This window comes from Lolium rigidum, chromosome 3, assembly GCF_022539505.1.
Source record: "Lolium rigidum isolate FL_2022 chromosome 3, APGP_CSIRO_Lrig_0.1, whole genome shotgun sequence".
NCBI classification, from domain to species: domain Eukaryota; kingdom Viridiplantae; phylum Streptophyta; class Magnoliopsida; order Poales; family Poaceae; genus Lolium; species Lolium rigidum.
In genome coordinates this window covers 355,786,898-355,814,865 of record NC_061510.1, presented here as the reverse complement: position 1 = coordinate 355,814,865, position 27,968 = coordinate 355,786,898, and the positions used below count along the sequence as shown (strand labels likewise).

The 27,968-nt window shown below is 46.4% G+C and overlaps 1 long non-coding RNA gene across 3 annotated transcripts; it reads left to right on the top strand.

Moving 5' to 3' along the window:
- The first annotated feature begins 1,872 nt into the window (after positions 1-1,872).
- Positions 1,873-10,152, top strand: LOC124704105. Of its 3 annotated transcripts, none has more exons than XR_007003467.1 (4): positions 1,873-2,141; positions 8,131-8,368; positions 8,630-9,739; positions 10,071-10,152. It is a non-coding gene; the product is annotated as an uncharacterized LOC124704105 (long non-coding RNA). The 3 variants fall into 3 exon arrangements; XR_007003466.1 differs by lacking the exon at positions 10,071-10,152 and having other exon boundaries at positions 8,630-8,678; positions 9,300-9,613; XR_007003465.1 differs by lacking the exons at positions 8,131-8,368; positions 10,071-10,152 and having other exon boundaries at positions 8,630-9,613.
- Positions 10,153-27,968: the final 17,816 nt, after the last annotated feature.

The window sequence follows — 27,968 nt, the reverse complement described above, 5'->3', positions numbered from 1 at the left end:
TCACCGCATAACCGGATCATCCTACTCCAGGTTGGGCCTTGCGGCCACGCACGGTGCTCGTAAGCCGATCCTAAACAAGGCCGGAAAACCAACATGAAGTTGATTCTAGGAACATCCCGTTTAGGACTTGCGAACGCCACCCTACGTGCCATCGGATCCTCCCCCCATTGTAAGGCCAAACTATTGCGAGATATTAAACTAATCCTTGTAGAACAAGGAGCAATCGTAACGGATCAGATCTACTAAATAATGATCAAGCGGGTGCCGCCCCACACCTGAGATAGGCGTGAGGGCGGCTAGATATGCAAGGGTTGCACTACGTAAGCATGCTTAAACGAAGAACAATGCTAACCCTAACACATCTAATGATAACTACGTTGCTCGCCATCAAAAGCGCTTCGAGTACGAGCAACGCATGAACAACGTGGGGCTTGTGCTGCCTAGATCGCAAGATGCGATCTAGGCAGCATGTCGCTACTCCGATAGAAACCCTCGAGACGAAGGAGTTGGCGATGCGCCGAGATTGGTTTGTTTTTGGGGTTGAACGTGAGTTGTTGTTTATTCCATAAACCCTAGGTACATATTTATAGTCCAGCGGACTTTCTAATGTGGGCGTGCACTAAACCGTGCACGACTAAGATTCTACACTAAAATAGGTCTAATATGTTACAGATACACGGGCAATTCAGCCCAAAACCCTTTGTGCCAGGCCGCCTCAGAATTCTTCCATATATAATCTTCCAAGCCCGGCCCACCTCTGGATTTGTCTAAAATCTGGTGATAACACATAGCAGTGCCCAATGAGCCCACAGAAGTTACAGAAAGTTGGCAATTTCTCATACTTCACTTGATACCAATCTTTCTGTCCACCTCTCGTAATTGAAACAAAACGTTCTAGCTGTTTGTTGACATCTAGATCCACCTTCACCCTGACAAAGGCACCAACATATCCAGCTGGAAGTTTAATCTGTACCTCCGAGATCTTCCCCATCTTCCTGCACATCCCCTTAATTACTGCTTCTTGCAGATAGTTATCTGGAAGCTTCAGAACTCTAGCCCATGCAGAGATCTTGTCCAGCTTGACCGATCTAGGGTTCTCAAACCCGTCATACTCCTTAATGATGAGTGCGTGGTTGCGGAAAAGCCACGGGCCGCTCTGAATCGCCGTGTTCCAGTCACCCAAACACCCAAACTGCACCGTGAACAAATTGTCCTCCAACATCCTCCAACGAACCTCCTTGGCTGGATTCCATGCCGATCTCATCTCAGCGTAGAGAGCCGATGGGCTAAAACCCTTATCAGTATGGACCCGTGCAATCGCCAACCACTTCGCCTTCACCTCTTCGCTTCCAGCCTCCTCTTCCCAGACGAAGTCATCCCCGTCGTCCTCACGCAGCTGTAACCTGCGGAGGAGGGCGTCAACATCTTCCTCTTCCTTCCCCTTACCCCCTCTGCTAGATCCTCCCTTCTCCATGCGCTTCGATCGATCAAGGCGATCGGATCACAAACTCTGGGCGTGCGCCGCCAGAGGAGCTCGAAACCCTAACCTAAGACGTTAGGGGAAAGAAAAAATCACTTTCTCCAAGATTCATGGACAAGGCAATATAGAAACTAGAGAGCATATTACTCCCTTTATGTACTATATAATGCCTTGTCACCTTGTACATGAGTGGAATGGTAACGACGTGCTTTGATGACGATGGGTGCTCTCCATATCGTGGTCTATGAGGCAACATCCTCTAAGAGCTCTAAGCTCCCAGGGTTGTGAGCCACTGGGAGCGATCGGCAAGTCGTTATCGTGGACCCTACTGCAGACAATTTAGCGATTGATTTGTCAGGTCGGTTTGGGTTTGAGAGGCGGTTATACGGAAGTAAGCACACACCACACAGGCACGGCGGTAGCAGTCCAATCCCTGAATCCCACCGCTCAATCTGAATCCCCATCCTCTGGACGCGCCGGAGCCTTGAGGAGCGGACGGTGCCGGAGCTACAGGAAGCCGCCGCAGCCCTCGCCGTGTATCGCGCCGCCGGATGAGGACGTGCTGCAGCGCACGTCGCTGGACGGGTCGTCCGCCGCTATAGAGCTAGGTCTCCTACCTCAACCCTGCCAAGATCGAGAAGACCCTGCCAAGATTGATAAGGTGTGCCTTCGGCCCCCTCCACCTTTATCTCTCACACAGCTAGAATTAATTTGATCTTCGGGGATGAACCATATGATCTCCAAAATGCCTTCGGCGGCGTGGGTTAGGCGGTGGTTCCCGTTTCGTTTCTGTGTACGCTAGCTGTGCGGTGCGCTTCGCCGAGGCGGATGTCCGGGAGATGGGCTCGGGCGTGGCTGCGGTGTGCACTTTCTTATTGATTTGGGGGCGGCTGGGGGCGTGTTTAGTTGTAAATTGCGTCAGATTCGTGTGATTATGGGTTTCTTCTAGGCAAAGTGACAACCATCATCTGGTTTGGGTTAGCTATGAAGAGTGTTTTCTGGTCGTTGCTCGCTGATGTATCTTTTGCTTACGTGATGTGGCGATTGCTCGCGTTGAGGTCGCGTTGAGGTTTGGCTAGGTGATGCATCCATGGCGTGCCCGTGGGCGGGTGTGGCATGCGCTGTTCTGAGTGGTCTGCGCTTGTCTGGAAGCTAGGTTTGCATGGTGTTTCCTCGGCATGGTTTTCTCAGGATTCTGTTTCAGTTGTTCTGGTATGTGTGTTCAGGTGCGTTTGTTTCGGATGGAAGGCTAGCAGCGTCCATAGGGGCATCGTGGTCTGGTAGCCTGGTGTAATGTTTGATGCATGCTCAAGTTGTGTTTTCACTTGTGTTTTGTTCAGTTGGGTACCTTTGCTTGTGTTTGACGGCTTGTTTGTGCGCTATGTCGTGTGGTAGTTTGGAGGGGATGCCTCTGTCCCAAGACCTTGCTCTGTCCTCTGAAATATTGCTTTAACCCCAATGAAACAAATTGAATAGCGGGAGGCTCGATGGCTCTCCTCGTCTCAACATACATGTATATATATAGATGGATCAACTTGAGTTACAAGTTAACTTGAGAGATAAGGCTAAACCCTAACCGCCACAATCTGGCCTGATGGGCCTAGTACGTCGGTTGCCTAACACGCCCCCGCAGTCTGAACTAGGAGGGTAGTCGACGTGAAGACTGGATCTGAATTCCTGGAACAATGCTGTAGGTAGCCCCTTGGTGAATATATCGGCGTCATCGAGAGCTGGAGGGTACATGAAGAACACAGACAGCTCCAATGGCCACCTTCTCCCGCACAAAGTGTATGTCCAGCTCGATGTGCTTTGTCCTGCGATGCTGAACCGGGTTGGCGGAAAGATATACTGCGCTGACATTGTCGCAATAAACGATAGTAGCAGTGTGCACTGGACGACGAAGCTCCTGGAGAAGATGGCGCAGCCAACAGGTTTCAGCAACGACAGAGGCGACGCCACGGTATTCTGCCTCAGCACTCGAGCGTGAAACCGTGGGTTGCCGGCGAGAGGACCAAGACACCAAGTTATCACCCAGATATACACAGAACCCTGAAGTGGACCGTCTTGTATCCGGGCATCCAGCCCAATCGGCATCCGAGTAGGCAACCATTTGGTGGGAGGAAGTGGAGTGAAGGACAAGACCAAGATCGATGGTGCCCTTTAGGTATCGAAGAATGCGTTTAATTAGTTGGAAGTGAGAATCACGGGGATCATGCATATGGAGGCAAATTTGTTGGACAGCATAGGAAATTTCGGGTCGGGTGAGAGTAATATATTGAAGAGCCCCAGCAAGGCTGCGATAGAGAAAAGGATCGGAAAAGGGTTGGCCGCAAGAGGCAGCGAGTTTAGGTTTAGTGTCTATGGGAGTAGAGGAGGGTTGGCAATCACGCATTCCGGCGCGAGATAAGATGTCTAGTATGTATTGACGTTGGGAGAGATGTAAGGTGGTGGGAGTTCGAGTGACGGAAATGCCTAGGAAGTGATGTAGGGGTCCGAGGTCTTTCATGGCAAAGGCAGAGGCAAGAGTGGCGATGATATGACGAAGGAGAGGGGTGGAAGAGGCTGTGAGAATAATGTCGTCGACATATAGAAGTAGATAGGCTGTGCCGTGTGTGTGATGATAGGTAAAGAGAGAGGCATCGGATTTTGAGTCAACAAAACCGATTGTGCGCGCATGGGAGGCGAAACGCTGGAACCAGGCGCGCGGAGCCTGCTTTAGGCCATATAGTGATTTGTGAAGACGACAGACATGGGTTGGAAAATTTGGATTGAGAAACCCAGAGGGTTGTTGGCTATAGACTTCTTCGGTAAGATCGCCATGAAGAAAGGCATTTTTGACATCGAGTTGATGTACTGGCCATTGTTGGGAGATAGCTAGAGAAAGAACGACACGAATGGTGGCGGGTTTCACTACGGGGCTAAAGGTCTCGTCAAAATCAACGCCGGGCTGTTGGGTGAAACCTCGGACTACCCAGCGAGCTTTATGGCGAGCAAGAGAGCCATCCGCATTATGCTTGTGGCGGAAGATCCATTTGCCGGAGACGATGTTGGCTCCTGGAGGAGGGGGTACTAGGGACCATGTGTTGTTGTGCATGAGGGCATCATATTCTTCCTGCATAGCCTGGCGCCAGGCAGGATCACGGAGGGCAATGAGATAGTTATGCGGAATGGGAGAGGAGTGAATGGCAGAGAGGTTTAGTTTGTCTATGGGTGGAGGAAGGCTGCCGGTGGAGCTGCGTGTACGGTGATAGACTCGGAGGGTTGGGAGGCGGAGCAGTGGGTCGGGGCTGGCTGGGACGTCGGGTGTAAACGAGGAGGGGCTTAGGATGGGTGTCCGCAGCACGGTATGTGTCGTCCCGGGCAGGAGAAGGAGCAGTCGGAGAAGGAGCAGCCGGAGACGAGTCGGCGGCGTCAACAGAATGGCTTGGCGGAACATTGGTGGCTGCGGTTATTGGTGGAGGCGTTGTATCAATGGTGGGCTGACGATATGCTAGGTGATGGTGAAGGAAGTCGGTATTATTTGGAGGGGTGGAATCGGTGGGTGTGGTTGAGTAGGGAAATGTGTGTTCGTCGAAGGTGATGTGTCTAGATATGATTATTTTGCGAGTAGTGAGATCGAGACAGCGATAGCCACGATGCTGAGAGGGGTATCCAAGGAAGATACATTTCGTGGCTCTAGGAGAAAGTTTGTTTTTGGCGGTTGAGAAGGTGTTGACATAACAGAGGCAGCCGAAGACGCGGAGATCTTGGTATCGCGGTGTGCGGCCGTATAAAGAGAAATATGGTGTAGTTTGCGGTTGGGAGGAGGTGGGACGAATGTTGATGAGATAGGTGGCGGTATGGAGTGCCTCAGCCCAGAAGGATGGTGGCAGCGATGATTGGAAGAGGAGGGTACGAATGACGTCGTTGGTGGTGCGAATGGCGCGCTCGGCCTTGCCATTTTGTTGGGATGTATACGGACATGAGAATCGATAGATGATGCCGTGGGTGGTGCAGAAGGTGTGTAGGTTGGAGTTATCAAATTCTTTTCCGTTGTCGCATTGGATGGATAGAATAGACAGTTGAAATTGGGTGGTGATGAGAGCATGAAAGGCGACAAAGGTAGCATACACTTCAGATTTTTTGCGTAAGGGAAAACTCCAGAAATATTGTGTAAAATCATCGACTATAATGAGATAGTAGCAATATCCAGAAGTGCTAGGGATAGGTGAAGTCCACAAATCACAATGCAAACGTTCGAAAGGTCTAAAAGTTCTAGATGCCGAAGAGTAAAAGGGTTTCCTAACATTTTTTCCTAGTTGGCAAGCATGACACAGGGTGGTGCTTGGTTTATTATGGCAAGTATGTGGAGCAAGGCGCGACATGGTGGAGCTTCCGGGATGGCCGAGGCGACGGTGCCAAAGATCGGGGTGTTGGTGTAGGACGAAGGCGGCATGATGGAGAGCTTGGCACATGGAGTAGAGCGGACCGGAGCTATTGCATCGAAGCATCACGGTCCCGGTGAGAAGATCCTTCACAGAGAAACCATAAGGGTCAAATTGAATGGAACAATGGTTATCGATAGTGAATTGCCGAACAGAAATCAGATTTTTAATAATGTTAGGAACAACAAGAATATTATTTAGATAGAGAGGTTTGGAGGGTGAATGGATGGTTGTGGAGCCGGTATGGGTGATGGGGATAGAGGAGCCATTGCCAACAGTGACAGTTTGGGAGGAGCAAGGTGTGAGGGAGGATAGGTTACCGGGGTCGGATGCCATGTGGGAGGATGCTCCAGAATCCAGTCGCCTCCTGAGATCTGCATATTGTTCAGGGCGTTGACGAGGGCAGGGTCCAAGGCCGGCGGTGTCGGCTGAGGACCGTAGCTGGTGGAGGGCTGCCCGTATGCAGCATAGGCCTGCGGCGCAGGGAAGCTGGGGCGCGGACCGAGTAGTCCAGGGGCAGGAGCAGACCAGGGCCGAGGGGACCAGGGTGGCTGCTGCCATGGTGCCTGGGGCTGCTGCTGAAGGTTGGCATGAGTGGGTGCGCCCGTCCACGGATTGTACTGCCAGGGGGAGTCGTTGCGACCTCGTCCGCGCCCGCCGCGGCCACCTCCGCGACCGCGGCCGCCACGGTAGTTGTTGTTGGCGTAGAGTTGGCCGGTGCCGCGGCCGACGCCTCCTGCGCCCCCGGGCGCCGATGGTGGTGGTGGTGGTGGTGGAGGCCGAGGCCCGCCAGGCGGCGGCTGCACGCTCTGGCCACAAGCCCAGAGTGCCGTGGCCTCGGCGTTTTTGACGTCGGTCTTCTTCTGCGTCTCTTCGAGGAGGAGGGCGGACCGGGTCCGCGAGAACGTGGGGAAGGGCACCTGAAACGGCAGAAACGAACGAAGATGCGCATAATTCTCGTTAAGACCTCGGAGGAGGGTGAGCACGAGATTCTCCTCGGAGATGGGCTGCCCGACGTCGCCAAGAGAGTCGGCGAGGGCCTTGAGCTTGGCGCAGTAGTCGCTGATGGAGAGGTCCCCCTGCGGTGTGTTGCGGAAGTCAGCCTCCAGCTGAATGGCACGGTGCTTTTTGTTGTCGCGGAAGAGGTCCTCGATGGCGCCCCAGATGGTGCGGGCGGTGGCGCCGGGACGCATGACGATGTTGAGGAGGTCGACGGAGACGGAGCCGTAGATCCATGAGAGGACGGTGTAGTCGTCGCGGCCCCAGGGGGAGTCGGGGCCGGTGTCGGAGGGAGTGGACTCGCCCGTGACGTGGGCGGTGAGACCGTAGCGGCCGAGGGCGACGAGGAAGAGCTCGCGCCAGCTCGTGTAGTTGCCATCATCGAAGCTCAGGGTGATGGGCACATGCAGTTTGATGGTGGTGGCGTAAGTGTTGGGGTTGGAGGTCTGGGCGGTGGTAGGGTTTTGGATGGGAGAGGTGAGTGCAACAGTGGGGTTGGGTGGGTTGGCGGTGTTGAGTTGGTTGGCAGCGGTGAGCTGCTGATTGAGGGCGGCTTCGCGGGCGTCGAGGGCAGCGGCGCGATCCGCGAGCTCGCGCTCCTTGGCGGCGATTTCATCAGGGGTCATGGTGGGGAGGCGAGAGGAGGGAGAAGAGGTGTAGGTTTAGGGTTTTGGGGAGAGCCGCCGGCGGCGGCTAGGAGAGGGGAAGGGTGACCCGCTCTGATACCATGAAACAAATTGAATAGCGGGAGGCTCGATGGCTCTCCTCGTCTCAACATACATGTATATATATAGATGGATCAACTTGAGTTACAAGTTAACTTGAGAGATAAGGCTAAACCCTAACCGCCACAATCTGGCCTGATGGGCCTAGTACGTCGGTTGCCTAACACCCAAGTATAAGGATCTGCAAAACCTAGCTTGGTTTAATTTCCGTGGTACAGTTAGGTACCAGATGGGAGCAGTAATAGAAAAAAGGGAGTAGCTACTTGAAATAATTTCAGTAACTTATTTGAAGTTCTCAACCATTCTTTCCAGTCTTTGCTAGCTGCAAATCAATAGTTCAACATAATTTGCACAACAGCCACAGTTTTTTTTAAGAATGCTGGAGATAGAAATTTTTGGTATTGTTTTTGTAGTTATGGAAGTAAACAATGATTTCTCATGCATACTTTCGAGGTAGCGCTTCAATGTAGAGAGTGACCTTATTAATCTGGTACATTTGCAGGCCAGACAAAGGCCACGGTATGGCTGTCTTCCCCGGTGATGCAGTTCATTGACTACTGCTTTGAGGCACGGAAAGCGAAAACTTTAAAAGGACTGCACATTATTTTGGAACAGTGATTAGGATTACAACTGCAAGATACACGCTGAACATGTTTCAGTGTGATTTTGGTACTTCGAAATAGTTTGCAAGACAAGCTTAGTTCAAAATTCAGTCCACCTGCCGTCATAATTCTTTTCATGTAAGCATGTTTTGCCAATGGAATTCTCTTGCTTAGTTTAGTGATAGTCTAGCTTTCATGATATTATTTTGTGTAATCATCTTTACCTGTCTGCAAAGCGCTAAGTCTAACTATTGTATTTGCTTTTTCATGCAAAACCGAGTGTAAAGTATGGGTGTGATATGGACGGAGCATTTTCCTTTTCTCGGCCGATTGTCCGCCGATTTGTCGTATAACACATGGTACACAATACTGACTCCTAATATACATGTGTGTTTGTAGAGAGGATGCATGGCATGGTTCTGTGTGACGTAGGAGTGGATCATCTAAGGTAACATAGGCTTCCTCAACACTTGCTCCATCCTAATTCTTAGTCGCCTTTGCCATTTCTTTTGTGATTATGGTTGAATTATAGAATGTTCATTTGGCGCCAAAATGTGCTTGGAGTATCAATTTTACTATCCAACTCATTTTGGTGCTCAAAATTTTCTATTCTACAATCCCTGGTTTATGCTGTGTAAACAAGAAGAACGAAGAATCCAATATGTTTCTTCCTTATCTTTGTTGTCATGTACCCTGCGTATTTTACTTTCTATTTAAAATTGTAGTAACCTGTTCTTAATTTATATTGATAAAAAAACTTGCAAAGATGCACTTACCTGAATCTGTGGTGTGTTTACAAGCATAGGCAGTAACCAGAACCTGAAAAAAAACTTTATACCTTTCATTGTTTTGTTTATAAATAATCACATTTAGAGATTGGTTCCAAGAAGCAACAGGAAATATTTTTTAATGCACATTGATACAGACTCAAACATTCAATAGCGGGGGTTCTTTCCTATTGATTCCTTTGAATTTTATTAGAAGTGCTTATTAAATTATACCAGTTTGTGGTGCTTACTTATAATTTATTTCTGAAACCAATTTGTTTGTCATTTTTTGTGTTAAACAGCTCCACCTCTTGAGTATATTGTGTATTATGGCCGAATTATGATCTATATCAGGTGAGAAAAGCAGGTTCAGCGATGTAGATAAATTCCATCGGTGTATTTCTATGTTCTTGAAACAAAAAACTTCTAATTAGTAGTTTAGTTTACCTTACTTATAATGACACAAAAATGCAGAAGACGAGATGTGTCTAGGGAAGTACAAATTATTAGCATTCAAGAGCTCATAGTGTTCAATATTGTTTGGTGCATCTATTGTATAAACTGACGCAGATAAGTTTGTATGTATGTTCATCCAATAAAAAAATGAGATTACTGATGTTTTTTCGTATTTTTTGCATGTGTTGTATGGACTGATATCTCAGTATGGCCTTTATGATTAATTGCAGTGCACCTGGAATCTTGAGTATATTATGTATTATGGCTGAATTATGATCTATATCAGGTGAGAAAAGCAGGTTCAGCAATGTAGATAAATTCCATCGGTGTATTACTATGCTCTTTAAACAAAAATTCTAATTAGTAGTTTAGTTTACCTTACATATAATGACACAAAAAATGCAGAAGACGAGATGTGTATGGGGAAGTTCAAATTATTAGCATTCAAGACCTCATAGTGTTCAATATTGTTCGGTGAACCTACTGTATAAACTGAATGCGATAAGTTTGTATGTATGTCTGTCCAATTAAAAATTGAGATTACTGTTGTTGTTTCATATTTTCCACATATGTTGTATGGACTGATATCTCAGTCTGGCCTGTATGATTAATTGCAGTGCACTTGTAATCGTAACTAATGGTGCGCTCTACTTCTCCACATGATTTCGGTGCATCTACCATGGTGTTAGAGCATCCACGGCGCAAGGCGCAAGGCGTGTACCCAGACGCTGAAGCAATTAGTATAAATAGAACAAAATTAATTATGTAGCGAAGTGCGCATCACTGCAGCGCTGGGCTCTTATTTGCGGCCCTAATTCGCCTATGTGCCCACACCACAAGGGAAAGTAAGATAACACCGAGTGCCATCTTTTGTGTCGACGTCGGCTGCTTTTAGAGGCTTGTGATAGTTTACTGATTCACATGTTCCGTGTGCAATGAATCGGGAGAGTCCGTTGTTATGTTGGGCTACCATGATGTTAATCGTACACTCATGTCCTCTCTTCGATTTTTCCCCACCCACCACGTGACCCTCAATAAGCCACTTCTTCTCCTTCCTCTCTATATGTGGCTCTCTTTGTATTGGTCTGAATAGTTGCCTCTATAACAATATGTTTCCTCTTTTGGACACACAAGGGCTATATGCGGTAGCCCCATTGCATAACTTTTTTAGATGAAGCATATAAGATTCTTTTTGAAATAAGCTAGAAACTAAAGTTCAATACTTTATATATATATATTTGCTCATGTGGAAATACCATCAAAGCCTGTGAGTGTTTGTTGATATGCCATATGTTTACTTCATTTTGTTTTGATTTAGAGGGTGCGTCGATGTTCGTATAAGTTCATACCTGCACATGCATCAATGTAACTTACAAAAGCAATCTCACTTTGTGTGGGAAAGAGAAAAAACGCCAAGAACAAAAACGGCGCGGCAAAGCGCGCCAGGTCCTTCTAGTATATAGTACGTATACATGTATATGAAGCGACAATGGAATCGGGAGACGTTACGACGCATGCACACGCATAGTGTACAAATGGTATATAGGCTGGCCAGCACCTGTACGTCGTGTGAGGTACGGTAGCGTGCCTGTGCTCAACCATGCACCGCCTTGACGTGTCGAGGCTCGAGCCGCACCCGCACTCGGGCCGATGAAGGATATGACGACGTCGAAATCTAAATTGTGTTGCAGCTAGCACACATGCACCGCAAATAAGCTCACCATAGGCCGGCCGATGCAAGGATTTGAGGCCTGATTTGATCTTGTCCTACGGACACGATTAGGCCAACTTCAATGTTCAATGGAGTGATGGACCATCGCAAAACGCCGATCCGTTTTGTTTGGAGCAAGATACGGCGGCCGTGGAAACGAAATACTAGATGCTTTTGGCAGCGGCTCCAACGCCGATCCGTACACTTGTGGGGCCAGCGTCCGTGCTGCCGGTTAACAACGGCTAATGGACGCCACAGCTTTTAACAGCGCCGGCAAGGGCGGCATACGGCCGCCCTTTCTTCCCGCGCGCTCCACTTCCCACACGAGGCACCCATTTTCCGTCTAGCGGCCGCTGGGACATAAATAAAACTCACCTGGGGCTCACCAGGGACACACGACCATGGCTCCTCCTTACACCCCTCCCCCTTCCCTAACCCCCCTCAGTACGAGTTGGAGGAGAAGCGAGCCGCGAACGAGCTCGTCGAAATGGCGGCCAATGAGACCACCCTCGCCATTGCGATGTAGGAGGAAGAGGCAGTGCGATTGCATGTGACTTTCATCACCGTGCAGGTGGCGGTGGAGCGCCTCCACCAGGACATGGTGGAAATGGCAGCCCGGCAGGCCGCCAAGCCACAAAAGCCGAGGCGGCGGCATGCCACCAACGGGAGGCCATGAGCATCACCTAATGCTAGGAGGTTGGTCATCCGCAAACAGATACGCTGGACCAATGAGGGGATGCACTGTGGTGGCGACGGGCAAGGCAGCTCCGGTGTTGAGGCAGGCGCATCGGGGTTTGGCGCTGACCAACAGGACAACGATGGTCAGGCGAGCTGCACCGACAGTGGGGCGGCATAGATGTAGATCAGTTTAGTTTTAATTCATGCTTAGTTTCTAATGCCAAGAAAACTAGCTATCAATCCTATATGTAAAGAAATTTATGTTTTGGTAACTGACTTGCAAGCTAGCAGGAGGCTGCCCTGATGATCTGTGGTTTCTGGCTTCAAAGGTAAAATCATGTTGGGTTGTTAGGGTACTGCACTGAAAATAAAGAATGTATTTGCCATGTGCCTTTGGTCAACTAATTACCCAATTTAGTAGCTTTTTGTGCAAATTACCCCCATTTATCTCAAGTTTTGCCAGAATTTACACCTTTTAGATTTTAGACATAATTTTCCACGTAGATATAGGTCATTATGGTACATATGGCACGCCACTAACGTTGAACAAATTTTCTCCTCCAATATTTTTCCTCGCTCTGGGCGAATCGTGAGATTAGGAGCTATGGGTACAAACGCGTATGTACAAACAAGTGCAGACCTATCTGTTTATGGTACAGATGCACACGAGGAAGTGCTGGGCATAAGCAACGTATAGTACAAGCATTTTCTGAATTGTCCCGGGTCCAATCTCCAAACTGGCTCGTGGAGACAACTATGACAATCAGGGACATACTAGATGTTTAAGATCTACCCTATTCATCCCAATGGTGATCCAAAGTCAGATCTAGAGGCATAAAATTCCCATTCAAATTAAAAGGGGGAATTTTTTTGGCAAAGCTTTCGTTAAATAGGGTAATCCAAATGAAGAACTGCTAAATAGGATAATTCATGTAAAACTGTCAAATTTGAGGGCAGAAACTGCTAAATAGGGTATGAACCCTTCCATTGGCAGTTTTTTTTTTCCTTCGCGCTTGCATTCTTGGATAGTGGTTATTCCGACTAGTAGCTTAAGCCCGTGGTAATGTTGAATATGGTACTACGTCTGTTGGAGAAACTCTTATCTTAGGTAGTCTGGTTCTGTCTAATGGTGGTGGCCGTTTCTTACTATTATGGGACGCTAATCACTTTAGTATTCCTTGTCCAAATAGGGTCAGTAAGATGCGTGCTTATTTCATCTTACTATCTCTAAAGATTCTGAAAGCTACTTGCCACTGGTTGACAAGGAGCGGAGTACAACTCCGGCCTATGTGGAAGCAGCCAATACTAGTGCTGTTAGAAATACTAAAATATGGGTCCAGGACACACGAAATTAAGGAACAATCTCCACGTAGTACGTTCTAATCAACTGACTATTTAATTACACTAGTTGAATGCCCGTGCGTTGCTACGGATATCATTCTCGTTCTTTATCCCACTCCACCGTTTTATGTCATATTCAAATGAAAACATCATATCCGTAGAAAACTGTGTGAACAATTTACCATTCAACATACTTCAATTATGTGTGCACCTACATTAAAAAGGAAAAACGAACTTAGAATTAGCCGATGTTGCCACATAATAACAAGCAATTCCAAATCAATAATATTTGTTTGGAGAATAACACATGTAGTTTTCAGCAATATCAGACAAGCTTGAGTGAAAGTCTTACTCGTAGAGCAAATATACATCGGCACAAATTTCCCTTTTTTTTGTTCTACTATACCGCAATCAAAGATATGAAAAAAGTTATACACACTGACACACATGTACCAACGAACGTTTTGTAGTTGAAAGTCAATTTACCATGATTAGGTTTAGAATAAAAAGATGACATACTTAGTGACATCAACAACAAGGAGGCCTCACAAGCTCTACCCTAGCCGACAACACATTTTCTACTACAGATCTTCAGTAAAAAGTATTTCTTATTGTGGCTCCTACACTGGTTGAAGCAAAATATAATATGGATAACAATAATTTGCAACAATTTGAAGAACAATACACTCAGATCACCATGATACATCAATATTTGTGCTCAAACTTCCTAAAAAATATATAGTGCAACCTTCCATATCCAACCATAGGGCATCATAGTAATCAAAATGCTCAAAATGAAACTACAATGTCATTTTACTTGGAAAGTACTGGACGATATGGTTAGAATTTCAGACTTCTTAGTCAAGCTTCTCAATATTCTGTGCACATGTAATGCACATGATAAGATAAAGGAAACACCGAGGGTTCTGAAAAATGAGTACAAAATACATGCGATCTGTTGAAGTTGATCCTCTACATCACATCAATTCAGCATTATTAACTATTATTATTTTAAAAAAAATTAGTTTCAGGAAGATGCAGGCATACATGATGACACTAACTGAAGGTTCAGCAACCTCTGTTCGTGACTCTAGTGCCCAGCTGAACTCGTGAACACATTCTGGTTGCAAAATAAAATAAAAATAATGAGTAGCTGGGCCAACATAGAAAAAGTTGTGACAGATAACTTCACATCTAAATTATTTTTACATGGAATTAGACAATCATGGGATCCACATCTTCTTTGTATAAAAGTAGACAATACTTCAGCAGGCTGGGGGCAAGGCCGGTCTTTAGGCAGAAATCATGAAAAATATTTTGAACTTTGTTATTTATATTTGAGAGACAGCTAACTAATTAGATGCTGCTACAAACTCTTCAAGTTTGTTTGAAATATTAAAACAATTTCGATCTGACAGAGGCTCCATGCATAGATGCTTCCCTCTCCTGTCCCTTTCAGCTCTTCATAGTAGCTTGTTTGCACTATGCAAAAATTAAAATAGCAATAGCATAAACTGTGGTGAGCCAAAGTAGTCAATATTCCAGATTCCAGAGAAACTTAACAAACCAAGTCGTTGAGGCTTGTGTGTACTGAAATAACATTACTAACCTAACAAAGCAACTTAGTAACTTTTTCAATTGCTGAAACATGCACGTTTTGTCATCCGAACCAAAGAGGAGTATCAAATACCTTGTTCAAAAAGGTCATCCCAACCAAAGATGTCATGATACAGTTCAGTGAAAAATTATCCACAAAAATTTCTTTCCCAGGGCAAGCAAAAAACCCCGTTCGCATTAGCTCTTGCAAGTTGGTGGTACCAGAAATACATGACATACAAAAATTAGCAATGGGTAAATATCTTCAGGTTAACCCTTGTGAGGCCCTTAATTAACTGTGTGTACAAGAAAAAAGTAAAGTTTTACTTTGAGAATATAAGAATGACAAAGCCAACCTTGGGTTGGATACCGATGAAGCACCAGTATATGCCCCATACGAAAATAACATGATTTTAGATAATCTGCATGACTGCAGCTCATAAGTAGGAATTTGTGATTAGCCAAAAGTCTCTGTTAGGTAACTGCGGTGACCCAGCATACCACTGCATGTTGTAGTATACAAGTCGTTGATATGATCTTTGTGAAGGAACTTCTTCACAAATTTCCATATCCCTCAGAGTGGTACAACAGAAACATTGCAGGTCATAACACTCCATATATTATTACAAATATTGTCTTAACAAGTTGGTATTCTCACAGGTCCTATGAGAACACCCTAAGATACTACTTAAGTACGATTACAGCTCATAACCAATATAAAGAGAGCTCAACAACTTATTTAGGTAAGTTCTACGTTGCTCGGCTCTATGATGCTAGGGTATGTCACTACTCCTCCACCTCCGTGTCATCAGGTCCGTAGACTATCCCATAGTCTACTCCTTCTACTCCGCCGGTAAGATCAGGTTCCTCGTAGACCAGCTCGTAACTTCCTTCTGGTGCTCCATCATTGATGGCCTCCACTTCCGGATCACAGTCTAGCAAGGGTGTCGAAAGAAAGTGAGTACAGAGGTACTCAGCAAGTTCTAAAAGAGTAAAAAGGTGTTTTATGCACTAGCTACGACCATTGATCAGGAAATCGCAGGTCAATGCATGTTTTGATATCATTTCTTCAAAAGGTTGCTTTTATTATGAAAACTATGCCCGTCAGGCTTCACAGGTTGACTAGAACTTCGTGGAGTTCCTTTCCTGCCACGTTCGCAGTTCCCTTCCCGGAACAAGGAGTGACAGCCACAATTTGATACACTCTGCAGAGGTGCGTTACTTTTCCCATAAGAGATTCCACCCCTTTTGCCATCCGCGAGGACTTGCCCCCGTTCACACTTCCTTTGGTGTGAGGCCGGTATGAAAATCCAAGCCCACACCGCCTTCTCCGCGATCTGCAAACCCACCCTTTTGTCCGACCCTACACCCCCAGTAGACTTCTTCCGATAATACGGCTTTACTCACGGTGTACTCCGGACAATCCATCATAGATCGTAGAGCTTATCATCACTAATGGATGGGGATTTAAAAGGCTATCCCAACCTATTGCGGCAGTGCCTCCAACACCCCGCCAGCTCTACCAATCCGTTGGCGTGCAGAAGGGAAAAGATACGGCTGGCTTCCCCAGAGCCATTATAGATCTCATGGTCAACGCGGTTTGTACGGCGCTAGAATCACTGGACGGCATTGGTAATTAATCCTAGGGTGATATAACCCATGCAATGGAACCTCCACCATATCAACACATACCATGGTTCCATTGCCAGCCACATAGTCATATTCATAGTTGGAAAGTAACATTTTATTTGCGATGCAAGAATGATAAGTATATAGCTTTGCATTAAAGTAATAGAAAATAATCAAGTTGACATGAGCAAGGGTGAACTTGCCTGTGGACTGCGAGATAGTGCAGTTCAATGCAGTTGATGGAACCTGGACCTCGGGTTCTGTAAGAAGCATCATTGTCCGGTAAGGACAATGTTATAAAAATCCAAATGATGCAATCATGGATGTATTATTTTATGTTGAATCCCTTTACCCCGTTGAGTTATAGCAATTTAGGGTTGAGTTAAGATTTATGCCTTTGGCAGTAACTTGCAATTGATTTAAAAGTGTAAACCATTTTAATTCACATAAAGTAAGATACTTCAAAGTAAAACTACTTTACTTGGTGATTCCTTTACTCATTCCAAAAATAATTTGAAATCATAGAGTTACCTCTATAGTTTTTGGAATAAAAAGGAATATAGTATTTTTCTTGGAAAAATACCTTTCTTAATAGAAATGACTTGGAATAGTAGAATTTCATTTTGAAATGTTTGAAAATAAGTATTTGAACTTATTTGAGATTTTTCCTTGAATTTTAAATACAAGGAAATAATAGTTTAAAATTCCAAGTTATTATTTAAACTCTTCAAATTCATAATTTTGAATTTGTTTCTTAAATTCTATTTCATATTTTATTCTGGTTAAGATTTATTTTTCATTCTCTAATCCAATTTTTAATGGATTTTTAGAGTTGTATTTTATTTACTAAAAATTGGTGAAATCCTGGTCTTTTTCTAAAAAGCAAAAAGACTAAATTACCCCTGGCCCCTATTGGGCCAGCCCACTTAACTAAGGCCCATGGGACAGCCCATTAAGGCTTGTCCCATTATGGGTCGGTGGCACCGAAACGGCCCACCTCACTCACTCGCTCGTCTCTCTCACTCGCTCGTTCCTAACCCTAATCCTCTCGCGACGCCCGTGGCGATGGCGTCGCCGCCATGGTCGCCGCCGCTCTCCGGCCATCTCCATGCTCCCCTGCCCTAGCCACCTACCAAATCGGGACCGCCGCGAGACGATCTATCGATCCGTCCGCGTGGTTTCCCCCTTCTCTTCCTCTCCTGGCGATTCGCCTCCACTCTGGATCTCGTGGAGAATCGCCTCTGGCGATTGACGATCTCCGGCGAGCCCTCGTCCTCGCCGTCGACGTGTGCGCCTCCGAGACTGACCTGGCGCGGGTGCTGCTCGCAGTACCTGTGCCGTCGTCTCTGGTGCTATGCTACGGTGGTGTGTTCGTGTTCGCCGGCGTAACGTTGGCGCCTACCCTGGCTTCGCAGCTGCTATGGCCGCGCGAGCACTGCCTCGCCATGCCCTAGCTTCTTCCACCAGGCGCGTGTAAGTAATCTTCACCTCCTCCTACTCTTCTCCATGCCTGTGCGCCTCTCCAAGCTACGGTGCTTCTTCTTCCTTATGTATTGTTGCTTTCTGGTGATCCTGTGATCACACAGAGCTCTGCCATGGTTGCTTAATCCTCCTATGCTTCCATTTGCTGCAAGCTCATGGCCAAATCACCAGTTTCTGGTACTGGCCAGTGTTGCCTTGCTTGCCGTACATGCTTTGTTTGCTTATCTGTTGCTCCTAGCCTGCTCTAATCTTGCTATGCTCTGCTGTGCTTGCTTATGAGCTTGCTTGTGCTTACTGACATGTTATACTTGCTTGTCTAGGTGTACTGTGGTTCATCAGTGACACTTGTGAGTGCCAGTGGTGCTTGTGAAATTCTTCTGTGCTTCCTGTGTAAGCTAATGATCCATTGGATCAACCATTGCTTGTTGGCTAGCTTATCTGTGTGGCTTGACTTGATTCAATTGATCCATTTGATCAATTAAATGTCAGTGATGGCTTACTGATTAATTCTGTGGCTAAGTGATTCATTTTCCTTGTTGATGTTGATGCTCAAGCATCACTATGCTACTGCATACATGTGCTATTGCTTGCTCTAGCTTACTGGACTAGATCCAGTGGCTATGATGCAGTGATTGGTGCTGTGTTGCCCTACAGTGTGCTACTGTCAATAAATAGTATGAATTTGTTACATATTCATGCTTGAATAAATTGATTCATGATGAACTGCTTATGCAGTGATGATTTAAATGAATTGCTTGCATATGAATTTGCTATTCATGATTGTTTAGCAAGCAAATGAATCTGAATCCATTTCTGGATAATGATGTGCTATAGTTGGCTTTATTTTAAATAGTGCTAAGTGTGATGTGACCTCAGTAGCCTTGCTACTGATTGGTTGCTCACCTATTTGATTGGATCTTGTGGCTACTCAACCTTTGCTTGCATATTTGGGGATCATACTAGATATGAATGCCAATATGCTTGCCTGATGAAATCTAGGGTTTACTGATGGTTACATGCTTAGGATTTACTGTGTAGTCTGTATTAGCTGCTAATCATTGCAACACATCATCTACTGGTGCTTATCTGTGTATAATATCTTGCTAGTGTGTGCATATGTGCATGATTGCTAGCTTCTGTGCACAAGATTTGTATCTGGATGATTTCCATTTTTAGTGGCTTCTAGACTGGCAGTAATCCTTGGTGAAAACCAAGTGATGATCTACCCCTTTGAGCATCTGCTCAATCCCATGACTATGTCATGCATAATTTATGGATCAGATCCATTGGATCTGTCCAGGAACTTTGGTATACCTTGTTCCAGCTCCTAGAGTGAAATATTTGGTTGTTGCAGACTTGTGGTTTTGTGCACAGCCCTTCACCTCCAGATTCTGGTTGATCTTCTCAGGTCACCATGATTCCTGGTGATGAGTGGTTGTGTGTTGGTTCTGTTCTTGGCAAGAACTGGATGAACTTGTGTTGGCTCTAGTCTTCACCCTTACCTGGTGAATTATCCTATCTGGTCGACTGTCATGGTTCTAGGGTTTGTGTTCTATTTATATGATCCCTACTTCTACTCTGGCCATGACACACAAGGCCTGGTTACTTTGTGACTCAGCTGTTGCATTGCCTTGCTGTTGCTTGATCAGCAACAACCCTCATATGCTGAAACTTGAGCCCCTGTGGCTGCTCAGTTTTGGTCTGCTTGCTCTTATCTTGTGCTGTCCAGGGATTTGGACAAGCACAAGTGTGCAGTGACAGTATTCACTGTCCAAACTGAATTTCTGTGATGTTGTGCTAACTGTCCAAACTGAATTTCTAACACTTTCATTCTGTCTAGCACTTGTTATTTGTTTTGCAGGTTTGAAATGAAATATGGCCAGAAGATCATCTTCAAGTTATTTAGTCTAGGTTTTAGTTTAGAACCAACTTGTAATTTTCCCTTTTTATTTCTGTTTATCATTCCTCAATTCTTGTATCAAGAATATTGTAAATACTTTGTAATTTGTGTTATGTATCAATAAAGCTCAAGTTTTGTTTATGAGCTTTTGTCTTATGTAATATTTATATTCTTGATTAAATATTGTATTTAATATTCAATTTGAAATTCAAAGTCATTTGAATTTATAAGTTGTGTTTGAATTGTGAATTCCATATTTATATTATGTAGTGCTTATTGTTCAATGTATTAACAATTGTCAAATGAAATCATTCCCCAAATCAACAAGATACAAAAGAGATCATGTCGAAATTTCACTAACTCACATTGCCTAACCCTAATTGCAAAGTGAGAGAGAACCTCGATCCCTCTTAGGTTTAGTTGCAATAAGGCGCGAAAATTTCCCTCGTTTTGCGATGAAATGCACATCCCATTCCTAAATCTACCCTTCGTTGTTCCTATGTTCTGGGTTATTACAGCCTCTCCCCCTTAACAGAAACTTCGTCCCGAAGTTAAGATTGGTACCTGAACATCTCGGGGTAAGACTTCCTGAGTTCTTCTTCCGTCTCCCAAGTTGCTTCTCGCTCAGGATGATGTTGCCATTGAACCTTGCAATATTTGATTGCGCTGTTTCTTAACTTCTTCCATTGTACTTCTAGGATCTTTTCCGGTCTTTCCACATAGGTTAGGTCAGATTGCAATTCTATTTCTTCATATGTGATAGGATCATCCGGTGCTTTCAAACACTTTCTGAGTTGTGTTACATGAAACACATTGTGAACTTGACTTAGTTGCGCCGGTAATTCCAACTCAAAAGCTGTTCCTCGATTCTGACTGAGTATCTTGAATGGTCCTATATATCGAGGACTTAACTTTCCTTTCACTCCAAACCTCTTAAGTCCTTTCATTGGGCTAACCTTTAAATATACCATGTCTCCTACTTTTGGTTCCCAATCTCTTCTTTTTAGGTTGGCGTAACTCTTCTGACTACTCTGAGCTATTTTGAGTCTATCCCGGATCATCTCGATGACTCCTTGTCTCTCCTTGATGTAGTTCGGTGTAAACTCCTTGTTTTCTCCGGTTTCAAACCAACAAATTGGTGATCGACACTTCCTTCCGTACAATGCTTCGTACGGTGCCATCTGGATGCTACTCTGATAACTATTGTTATAGGAGAATTCCGCTAAAGGTAAATGGTCCTCCCATGAGCCTCCAAAGTTCAGAGCACAAGCTCTAAGCATGTCTTCAAGTATCTGATTGTTTCTTTCGGTTTGTCCTCCGGTTTGTGGATGATAAGCTGTACTGAAATCCAACTTGGATCCCAAAGCTTCTTGTAGTTGTTTCCAAAATGCTGATGTGAAAATTGAACCTCTATCTGAGACTATTTTCTTGGGTACTCCATGCTTACTCACAATCTCCTTCACATATATCTCCACAAGCTTTTCTGCAGTATCCTTTGTATTTACGGCTATGAAATGAGCACTCTTGGTAAGCCTGTCCACTATTACCCAAATCATATCCTTCTTCTTACTAGTCATTGGTAGACCAGTAAAAAAATCCATTCCGATTTCATCCCATTTCCACTCCGGTATCTCTAGTGGTTTGAGTAATCCCGCAGGACTCTGATGTTCTGCCTTCACTCGTTGACATGTATGACATTCCGAGACATATTGTGCTATTTCTCTTTTCATGTTGTTCCACCAGAACATCTCTTTCAAATCCATATACATCTTAGTACTTCCCGGATGTATTGAATAAGGGGTGTCATGTGCTTCCTTTAATATGATTGACTTCACTTCTGGATCATCCGGTACACATATCATTTTCTGAAAGTATAATGAATCAAAATCCCCTAGATGGAATTCCGATGGTCTTCCCTCTCCAATCCTCTTGATTTCTTCTTGGATGAACAAATCATCCGCTTGTTTTCGGATAATCTCATACTTCAAGTCTGAGTACATCTCATCCACAATCCTCATGGTTGCTATACTTCCCTTAACATCACCTTGAATAAACAAAATCTGAGCATCCTCTAGCTCTTTCCGAAGTTCCTTTGGAATCTCCCATTCCGTAGGTTGATTTTCCGTACTCTTCCTGCTTAAGGCATCTGCTACTACATTAGCTTTGCTCGGTGTATAGTTGATTGTAAGGTCATAATCCTTAATCAACTCTAACCATCTCTTCTGTCTCATGTTTAATTCCTTCTGGGTGAAGAAATATTTCAAACTTTTATGATCGGTGTATAACTCACACTTGGATCCATATAAAAATTGTCTCCAACTCTTTAAAGCATACACAATCGCCGCTAACTCTAGATCATGTACTGGGTAGTTGTGTTCATGTGGTTTCAACTGTCTTGAGCCATAAGCTATTACTTTCCGGTCTTGCATAAGAACACATCCAAGTCCATTCTTGGAAGCATCACAATACACCGTATAATCCTTTCCTGGTTCAGGAACTGCTAACACCGCTGCTGTGGTTAACTTATCTTTGAGTGTTTGGAAGCTGGCTTCACACTCATCAGTCCACTCAAATGGAGTATTTTTCTTGAGTAACTTGGTCATTGGTCCGGCAATCTTTGAAAATCCCTCTATGAATCTCCGATAATAGCCTGCCATACCAAGAAATCCTCGTATCTCCTTAGCATTTTTAGGTGATTTCCATTCCAATACGGACTAAACCTTGCTTGGATTCACCGCTATGCCTTCTTTGGTTATGACATGTCCAAGAAATTCAACACTATCTAACCAAAATTTGCACTTGCTGAACTTTGCATATAGCTGATGTTCTCTCAAAATTGGCAGAACTATCTTCAAATGCTTGGCATGTTCTTCTTTATCTTTGGAATAGATTAGAATATCATCTATGAACACTATCACAAACTTGTCCAAGTACTTCATGAATATCTTGTTCATCAAATTCATGAAAATTGCTGGTGCATTTGCTAGTCCAAATGGTACAACCAAGTATTCATGGTGTCCATACCTTGATACGAATGCCGTTTTTGGCACATCCTCCTTCTTGATCTTGATTTGATGGTATCCTGACCTTAAATCTATCTTCGAGAAGACTCCCGCTCCTTGAACTTGATGAAGAAGATCTTGGATTCTAGGTAATGGATACTTGTTCTTGATAGTTACATTGTTCAGATTTCTGTAATCTCCACACATTCTCTTTCCTCCATCTCTTTTATCCACAAAAATAACTGGTGTACCCCATGGTGACACACTTTCTTGAATGAATCCCTTCTGTTCTAACTCATCAATCTGAGCTTTCAGTTCCACTAATTCCTTTGGCCCCGTCTTATATGGTGGTTGAGCTATTGGTGCTGTGCCTGGAATCAGATCGATTGTGAATTCTATCTCCCTATCGGGTGGCATCCCCGGTAGTTCCTTAGGAAATACATCTTGAAACTCATTCACTACAGGAATATCTTCAATCCTCACCTCCTTCAGACTATTGAGTTCCAATCCTATCTCCAACTCACTGTATTTATCTCCTTGGAACACTATTCGACCTCCGATGCAGTTGCGAAGTGATACTGTTTTGTCTCCACAGTTAATCACCGCTCCATTCTCTGTCAACCAACCCATCCCTAGGATAACCGATATGTCCTTCATGGGTATGATGAACAGGTGTTATCACCAGAATTTGACCGGATCAGAGGTGGGCCGCGATCAAGATTGGGCTTGAAGAATATATATATGGAAGAATATGCGAACCAGCCTTGTGCACGAAGTTTGGGCTAGTTTGCCCTTGTATCTGTAAATATGATAGGATACGTGTCGGTTAGTTAGAGTTTGGCTCGTGCACGGTTGGGATTATTCCCACGTTAGAAAGTCTACGGACTATAAATATGTCTCTAGGGTTTATGAAATAAACAACAATCACGTTCACCACAAACCAATCTAGGCGCATCGCCAACTCCCTTGTCTCGAGGGTTTTCTTCCGGGTAAGCATCATGCTGCCTAGATCGCATCTTGCGATCTAGGCAGTACAAGTTTATTCGCTGTTCATGCGTTGCTCGTACTGAAGCCTTTTTGATGGCGAGCAACGTAGTTATCTTAGATGTGTTAGGGTTAGCATTGTTCATCGTATCATATGCTCGTCGTAGTGCAACCCCGAGACGTCTAGCCGCCCTTACACCTATCTTAGGTGTAGGGGCGGCACCCCGCTTGATCATTATTTAGTAGATCCGATCCGTTATGGTTGCTCCTTGTTCTTCAAGGATTAGTTTAATATCTCGCATAGTTAGGCCTTACAAACGGGTTGAAGGATCCAAGTGGCGCGTAGGGTGTAGTTTGCTAGCCCTAGACAGGATGTTCCGGGGATCAACCTCGTGTTGGTTTTTAGGCCTTGTCTAGGGTCGGTTTACGATCACCGTGCGTGGCCGCCAGGCTCAATCACTAGTAGGATGTTCCGATTATGTGGTGAAAACCCTAGATCGTAGTAGATCGTTTTAGCTTTATATTGATCAAGCAGTACCGCCATATATTCGTACACCTCGTGCGAATCATGGGTGGATCGGCTCTTTGAGCCGATTCACAGGACAACCTGAGAGCCGATCGAGGCTCGTATTTAATGTTTACGTGTATGCCATGCAGAGAAACTAAGCGAGGCACATCCATCACCTTCCCGACCGGGTATAGGTCAGGTGGCACGCCCTTGCACCAGCATCGGACGTGCGTGCCGAGTCTTTGCGGGCCGTCGCTCGGAGGGACCGGGGCCAGCCGCAGATCCCGGGAGCCTCCCGGCTCTACCGTGTTGCCCGTCGCTGCTCGCCGGTGGGTTTCCGACCGCAACACATTTCGGCACGCCCGGTGGGACAATCTGCGACATCAACCGCATCGCCATCTACATCCGAGATGGCGGACGGCACTCCAGCTCACGTACGAGGATCCGACCGAGGAGCTCAAGAAGAAGTATGACGAGGTCAAAGCTATCCTCGAAGCCGACCTCATCGGCTCTTTTCACGAACCCGCTCACATGGCATCAGGTGGAAAGGGTTCTCACCTGAAGGCGCGCTCGATGGAGTGGACCTGTCCGCCCCGTCAGAAGAACGCACCAGGTCCCTGCGTCAGGAGGTTAACTTCATGGTAGCACATTCGCTACACCGCCATTCTGAGAGCCTGGTGAATACTTTGGAGCGTGTCGCTCTTCGGGTGATCCAGGAAATCATGAGGCATCAGTACTCTCCGTCAGGACCAGCTCTCGGGACTTACCAAGGAGAGATGCCACTCCGAGTCCCGTCCACCACCGCCATTCGCGTTGGCAGCACCGGAAGTGCCGAATTCACCGGCATACGTCGTCTACAAGATCGGTGGTGACCCTAGTGACTACCAGTTCTTGCATGAGGCGCCTAAGGAGATCCCTCACGGATACACGTGCACATACGTGCCGACTGCAGATATCGGGCACTCACAAACTAGGCCGCAACGAGCAGGGACTTCGGAACAACGGGAGGAACTTCGGGAACAGATCTTGAGAAGCGGACGTGGCTAGCTAAGTATGCCACTCCGACAAACCTCCGGAGCTCAGCTCCTGCAGCTTGGCTCGGAGCTGGAAAAGCAAGCATGGCTGGCTAAGTATGCCACTCCGGCGAATCTTCGAGTTCGACTCCCGCAGCCGAGCACCGCGGATCAGATCGAGTACAATCCCGAGAGACCGGTTCGGCATGGTGCCGAAAAGGAGGACAATCGGCTATTCCAAGCCGTACCCCAACGGGTACGAGTTGATCCCGCTACCACCCAAATATCGGCTCCTCGATTTCTCCAAGTTTAATGGATCAGATGGTTCCAGCTCCATCGAGCATGTGAGCCGATATTTGGCACAGCTGGGCACGATCTCAGCAGCAGATGAGCTGCGTGTGAGGTTCTTCGCACAGTCCCTCACGGGATCGGCTTTCGGGTGGTACACATCGCTGCCACCAGACTCAATCCGGACGTGGAAGCAGTTGGAAGAGCAGTTCCACATGCAGTATCACTCAGAGGCTTCCGAGGCCGGCATTGCCGATCTAGCACAAGTACGTCGAAGCGTGGAGAAGCTGTGGCGAATACGTCCGCCGCTTCGGAACCGTTAGGAACCGATGTTATTCGGCTCGTGTGACCGAAAAAGAAGCGAGTCGAGTTGGCGGTGGTGGGCCTTGCATCACCAATCAAGGATATGGCCTCCCAGCGAGACTACCCTTCACTAGCGCACATGGTTCGAAGCCGACGTTATATGAACAGCGCCACCCGGACTTGTACCGGGACAAATTCAAGCGTGCGGTAGTCTTGGTTGAAGCGGATGAAGATGAAGGGTCCGCGGGAGATCAAGAGGTAGCAAGTGGCTGAATGGACTCGGGGGCAACCCCCATATCCTGCAAATGGGTTAAGCCACCAGGTCCGCCCAGAGGGTTTGACTTCGACGTAACTAAAACTGAGCAAATTTTTGACCTCTTACTTAAGGAGAAGCAGCCGAAGTTACCCGAAGGCCTCAAAATCCCCACGGTACAGGAGATGAACGGAAAGCCATAGTGCAAATGGCATAACTCGTTCTCCCATACCACCAACGACTGCAGGGTGTGGCGGCAGCAGATCCAAATGGCGATCTAATTTTCAACCAGTACGCCATGAAAGTCGACACTCACCCCTTCCCCGCCGTTAACATGGTGGAGTGCACTTACCCTGGAGGGTGCCAGCCAGGATTCTCGTTCAACATCAACATGGTAGGACCCGGACACCACTGCGGTAAGGACGGAGACGAGGGCAGCTGCTCTCGTAGCAAGGACACAGAGGAAGCCGTTCCACGCGATCGGCTCCATCACGATGGCAAGCGCTACATCACAGAGGGAGAAGTAAGGAATGTGAGATATCAGCGACCTCTCTCTGATCACCTCCTCAACAAGTATGTGAGTCAATATGGCCAACGCCGATGACCCAACGACGATGATGAAAGAGATCGCCTGGCTAGGGACGCCAGGAGACATCGTCGGCATGATCGCGACGAGGAGAGATATGAGCGCCACGCCAAGGAAAAGTCAAGAGAGCAAGACGACGAGGATAGGCACTGGGACTCGCCCCTTCTTCGGACACTCGCCGGGATTCGGGAATGAGCCGATTGCCTACAATCGGCAGACCGCCAGAATGTAAACGAAGAGGAAGGATGCAGCTAACGTGTCCGTGTTCAAACGTCTAGGGCCTCTCCCGCCTCGGAACAAGCACGCTGAGTCCCCTCGGGTGGAAGATCTCGAGGATTTGGAAGACGATGATGAAGAAGAAGAAGATAAGTACCACCGGCCAAGGTGGTGCCCTGATGGACTCAGCCGTTCCCAAAAGCGTAGGGTTCGGCGATCGCGTGGCTTGGAGGAAGCCGAAAGGTTATACCTGCACACGCTAAGGAAGGCGCGGCCTGATCTGGCCGCGAAAATTCAACGAACCCTGGATGAAGAGGGTCGACCACAAAAAATGGGGTGGTGCCCCAAGCAAAGGAAAGCCGATGATGAAACATCGGCTGGCACAAACATGGTGTTCATCCTTCCGACGGAGTTTAGTGCTCCAGGATTAGACGAAGCACCTGTGGCACAACTTGACTGCGGCCCACGGCCGGTTATCTTTGAGAAGCCACGAGAAAGAAGCTACGGACATCCGAAGGCCCCGTACTTGCGAGGTTATATCAATGGGCAGCCTCGTCAACAAGATGCTGGTGGACACCGGAGCGGCGATCAACATTATGCCATACTCCATGCTACGTCGGTTGGGACGCTCTAGCTCGGATCTGATCAAGACCAACGTGACATTGAGCGATTTCAACGGCCAAGCGTCTGACGCACAAGGCGTTCTGAACGTGGATCTGACCATAGGAAGGAAAACCATCCCTACGACGTTCTTTATTGTCGATAGCAAGAGCACCTATGCTGTCCTGCTAGGAAGAGATTGGATCCACGCCAACTGTTGCATTCCATCCACGATGCACCAATGCGTAATACAATGGGATGGAGATGAAGTAGAGGTCGTCCATGCAGATGACTCAGCCGAGATTTTGACGGCTGGCATGAACGCTTGGGAAACAACAGGCCAAGAGCCACTCTCAGGCATCAATTTGGACGACTGCGAGCGCATCGACGTGACGAAGGACGGGGTTAGGCTGGTCTTATCCACC